Source organism: Dasypus novemcinctus, chromosome 3 (assembly GCF_030445035.2).
Source record: "Dasypus novemcinctus isolate mDasNov1 chromosome 3, mDasNov1.1.hap2, whole genome shotgun sequence".
NCBI lineage: Eukaryota > Metazoa > Chordata > Mammalia > Cingulata > Dasypodidae > Dasypus > Dasypus novemcinctus.
This window is the reverse complement of record NC_080675.1, coordinates 165,121,825-165,127,081: the sequence shown is the minus strand read 5'-3', so window position 1 is coordinate 165,127,081 and position 5,257 is coordinate 165,121,825. Positions and strand designations below refer to the sequence as shown.

Sequence of the window (5,257 nt, the reverse complement as noted above, 5' to 3'; positions counted from 1 at the left end):
TGTCCTTCACTCATTCAATAACTATTTTGGAAGACCCAGTGCCAGGCATTGTTCTAGGAGTGGACCCACAGGAATGAAAACATAGACAAAAATCTTTGTTCCAGCGGCACTTATATTATAATGGACAAGAGAGACAATGAGAAGTAAAGAAATAAAATACATAATATGTTAAATATCAATACATGCTAATGAGAAAAAAAGAAAGCAGGAAGGAAGATACAAAATATCATAGGAGTTGAGGGATTCTAAGTAGCATCTCCAGGAAAGGCTTCATGGAGAAAGTAGTTTTGAGGAAAGACCTAAAAGAAATGAAGGTGCCTGCTGAGCAGATGTCTGGGAGAAGTACTGCAGGCAGAGTGCTCAGCCAGTAGTAAGGCCCTGAGATGGAAAATGACTGGGTACATTTGATGCTGATGGGAAGATGGAGCAGAGTGAAAGACAAGGAGTGTAGAGGAAGAGGTCAGAGGGATAAGGGGGCACAATTAGGGGCCCTTCTAAGTGATGTCGGGGACAACGGCTTTCTCTCTGAGAGGGGAGGCTAGAGAGTCTGGATTTCAGTTGAATTTTTAAAATATTATATCAAGCACTAAAACAATATCTGATTTGACCTGCATAACATTGCAGTGATGGAGACAGACCATTGTATGTTTTGTCATAACTTACAAAATTGTGCGAGACAGAGTGTAAATTATAATGTAAACTGGAGTCCATGGTTAGCAGCAATGCTTCAATATGGGTTCATCAATTGTAACAACTGTACCCCACTAATGAAGGATGTTGTTAATGTGGGAAAGCATAGGAGGGGTGGGGAGGGGCATATAGAAATCACCTATATTTAAAACTAAAAAATTTTAATTAAAAAATAAAATAACAGTCTCTGATATTTTCTAAGATTTTAAATTTATATCTTTCTATGTCAGGTCATTTTCCCTGAAAATAGTTTTATAATATTGTTTTTGTTAATAATGTAATATCTCATTATAAAATATGTAGAAAATACAAAGATGGTAAGCAGGAAAATAAAAAAACCACTGCTCCCCTATTGCCCGAAGATAACCACTCCTATTTTTTTTTTTTTAAGGTTTATGTTCCCCCTTGCCCTCCTCCCACCCCACTGTTTTCACTGTCTGTGTTGTCTTCTCTTCTGATTTTCTCTCTTCTAGGATTCAATCCTGGAGACCTCTGGTGGGGAGAGATGTTCCCAATCAATTGTGCCACCTCAGTTCCTGGTCTCTGCTGCACTTCACCTTGACTCTCCCTTTGTCTTTCTTTTGATGCATCATCATCTTGCTGCATGACTCACTTGTGTGGGGCATTGGCTCACCATGCGGGCACTCACGCAGGCACTTGTGCGGGCACTGGCTCACCCCACAGACACTGGCTTGCTGCGCAGGCATGCTTTCTCTTCTTCTTTTTCACCAGGATGCCCCAGTGATCGAACCCAGGTCCTCCCATATGGTAGGCAGAAGCTCTATCATTTGAGCCACATCTGCTTCCCACCACTCCTATTTTTTAGTGTATTTCCTTTCTTTTTTTTCTTTACATGTATATATTAAAATTTTTACAAAGAATATATATGTATGTGTGTATATATAATTCTAGCCTTTTTTCCCCTTTTTAATCAAGAGCATGTTCACCACATCATTAAAAATTCTTTCAAACAATTTTCATGTCCCCACAGTATTTCAATACATGCACAACCATAGTTTCCCCTTTGCTTTGCTCTCCTGTGCAGCAGCAGCTCTACTTGCAAAGCAGGTTAGGCTCTGAAACAAACTCCCTTGGTTCCTGAGTCCAAGACTACACCTGATCACTGCTTGTGAGTCTGAGGCGGGCAGGCAGAACTGGTGATTTCTTCTGTGTAAATATCCTTAGGGTGAAACAGCCAGAGATTGAGGGAATTTTGCAGCTGGATTCACCCAGAGGCGATCATGTTGCTTTGAAAACACAAAGTTGGCGTTGTTTCCGTGAGAATGATGGTCCAGAAGCCCGGGTTTTCTTCCCTCACTCCCCACCACCCTGAGATTCAGGAAGGGAGACTGAGGGCCGGCCCCTCCCACCCAGCTCCCACTCATTGCTGCAGGCCTGTTCCAGCTGCCCCCAGGGCCTGCTGGTGCCAACTCTGACACCCTGACAGCGGTCACTCCCCAGGGCCCGGCTACCCTCACCCCTCCCTGCTTCCTCCCAGCATTGCTGGGCCCCTCCCCAGCCAGAAGCTGACAGGAGCCCCAAGGCAGGGACTGACTATCCATCAGGATGTCATTTATATCAAGGAGATTAACAGTGAGATCCCTGAAAACTCCCAAAATCCAGTCCTTCTGATGCCAGGGCTCCAGCAAGCCACGTGGCCATCTCCCAATCCAGAAAGGCCAAGTCAGGGACTATTAGGAGCAGAAGCAGACTCCACCCTCTGTCTCTCCACCGCATAATGAGATGGACCGATGCCTTGAGACAGGGGTCCTCAACCCTAACCACACAGGGCTTGTGAGAGATGCAGATTCTTGGGCCCCCCTTACACACCTAATGAATCATGAGCCTGCATTTTAACAAGATTCCAGGTGATTCCTATATACAGTAAAATTCGAGAAGCATTCCTCTCAGTCCGTGATTCTCCAACTTGGGTGAGCATCGGAATCACCGGGAGGGGAGTTAAGCCAGCTCGCTGGGTCCCAGCCCCAGCTCTTCTGATTCAGTGAGCCTGGAGTGAAGCGTGAGAATCTAACAAGCTCCCGAGCTATGGATGCGGCTGGTCCAAGCACCATATGGTGAGTTGTAAGGATCTGAGCACTTTTTCTTTCTTTTGTTGAGGAATAAACCATCTTTAGTGGGTTCAGACTAGGAGTCCATGGGTATTAAGGGCCTCTGTGTAGCTGTCACTTTTCTCTTCCGTGCTCTTCTCAGCCTATTCCTGCGGTCGCATGAGCTACTTCTTCCTGTAATGGATCTTGGCCTTCCTCCTCTCCAACGTGGCTGTCCCAGCCTGGTACTTCCAGCCAACCTTGAGAGCCAGATGCCCCAGGGAGGCAAACTTCACTCAACTCTGAGGGGAGCAGGAACAACTATCGCTTTTCTTGTCCAAAGGGAGTGGGATCCCACCAAATACCTGGGGCGGTCCAGGGCAGCCTGGCCAGCTTGGTCCGTGGAGCAGCCTTGCATGGTCTGCCAGCAGATGAGGTGGGGGCCCGGAAGTGGTGGGGGTCATGGGACAGCTTGGTGTTTATGTGCTTTGGAGGAAGGCCAGGTACTGCAGCTTATTTCTGTGGACATTGCCAGAAATGCTGATGCCCTCGAGCACATGCCCACCGCCTGCCAGCCCAGCTGTACCTGCCCAGCCATGGTGGTCGTCAGGCAGCCCAGGAGGTGGCCTCGGCCATTGACCACCAGGACCTGCCCCTCTGCCATCTCTGAAAGCCACCTAGGGGGAACAAAAAAGCTGAGCACCGTTACTTAATGAAAAACTGATGTCCAGACCCTCTCCCAGAGATTCTAACTGAATTGGAGCATGCACATGGGAATTTGTTAACCCTCCTCAGGTGATTCCACTGTGCAGCCAAAGAGCAAGACCACTGATGGCCGCACTATGCTTCTTAAGTACTCAGAGAAACATTTGGAATGAGAACTAATTGGTGGGGAGCTCCCGTGTTTATTTGCGGAAGCTCACAAAACACTGAGAGAGCAGGTGTCAGGATGGGGGCTGGAAGGAATTTTTTATGCTGGGAAAAATCACCCCACTCTTGATTCTTCCAGAAAAAAAAATGCTTTCTAACCACAGGACAAGTTGCCAGGGGATGCTGGGAATCAAATGAATGGGGAGGCTCACCCACTTACCGACCGATGGGGAGTTATGGGCACATTTGAGCTCTGTTACATTCCCCATTTTAGTGGGTAAGAATTTATGAATTCCTGTAACAGACCTTTCCTATCTGAACAAAATTTAAGTCTCCCTGAGTTGCCCTTCATTCCCTAACTTCTGACGAATGTGTCAGAGGTGACCCTAATAGTAAAGAACAGGTGAGAGAGAGGTGGCCAGGGTGCCTTTCTGAGCTTTTTCCTGCAACCTAAAGCAAACTCATGAATAGACAGTTTGTATCTGGCAATTTTCTCCAATTCTAAAGAGTTAGTAAGATCATGGAATTGACCATGGACGGACACCTCCACGGAGGGTGACAGGAGGGTGAACTCCTCGCACATCTGAACCTCCTTCATACTTCACTCATTAAACTGTTCATACACCCTCAGAAGCTCAGCCAGCTCATTTTGGTGAACCCCTTGGCCAGGGCAGCAAAACCTTTTTCCCTGATGCTTTTCTCCCTCCACCCAGCACCCAGCACCCCCCACCCTGGCCCCTAGCTCTGGGCTGCATTCCCCTCCCCTATCACCACCTTCACTGGCTCTTGGGAGAGGAAGAAGCAGGGAAGGGGCAGTATCCAGCCCACATGCTCCACCCAAATCAACTCTGGAGAGCTTCCGACATGTTAACATTAACAATACACTCTTAAAAAGACGACATTCTATGTTGCCCATTCAATGGTTATCTAAGGTCTCAAAACAACATAACTTTTCTAAAAGACTCTAGCAAAAGCCAGGGAAAAGAATTCACTTTCACTTTAACCTGAAACCTATTCACCTTGCACCTTTTTTTCTCTCTACCCCAGTTATTTTTACCATTGCCCCCAATTACACCCTTGCTATACCCTCTGCTCCTCTCCTGACTTTCTAAATGTGCTATCCTTTTGCAGGACTTTTCTCAGGAAAGGAACAGTCAGTCACATTTCACAATGTCACTTCAAAACTTCTGGCTTAAATAGAAGAACTTGTATCATTGACATAAAAGCAGTGGCTGCTAGAGGTTCTGAGAGGGAGAAGGAAAAATAGGTGTAACATGGGGCATTTTGGGAACACTGGAAATTGTTCTGCATAACATCGCAATGATAGATACAGGCCATTATACATTTTGTCAAAACCTATAAAATTGTGTAGTACAAAGTGTAAACTATTGTATAAAGTATAGACCATGGTTAGTAGCAATGCTTCAATATGTGGTCATCAATTGTAACAAACATAGCACACTAATGAAGGCTGTTGTTAATGGGGGAAAGTGTGGGGGGAGGATTGGGGTAGATGGGAATCCCCTATATTTTTGATATAACATATATGTAATCTAAAGCTTCTTTAAAAAATATATATGTATATTTTTTAAACCTACTTTAAAAAAAAAACAACTTCTGGCTTAAAAGGTTGATATAGAAGTTGAATT

General features: G+C 45.5%; 1 pseudogene; it reads right to left on the bottom strand.

The window, feature by feature from the left end:
- Positions 1–2,830: 2,830 nt before the first annotated feature.
- On the bottom strand, positions 2,831–3,402 carry LOC101432641 (large ribosomal subunit protein uL13 pseudogene; annotated as a pseudogene).
- Positions 3,403–5,257: the final 1,855 nt, after the last annotated feature.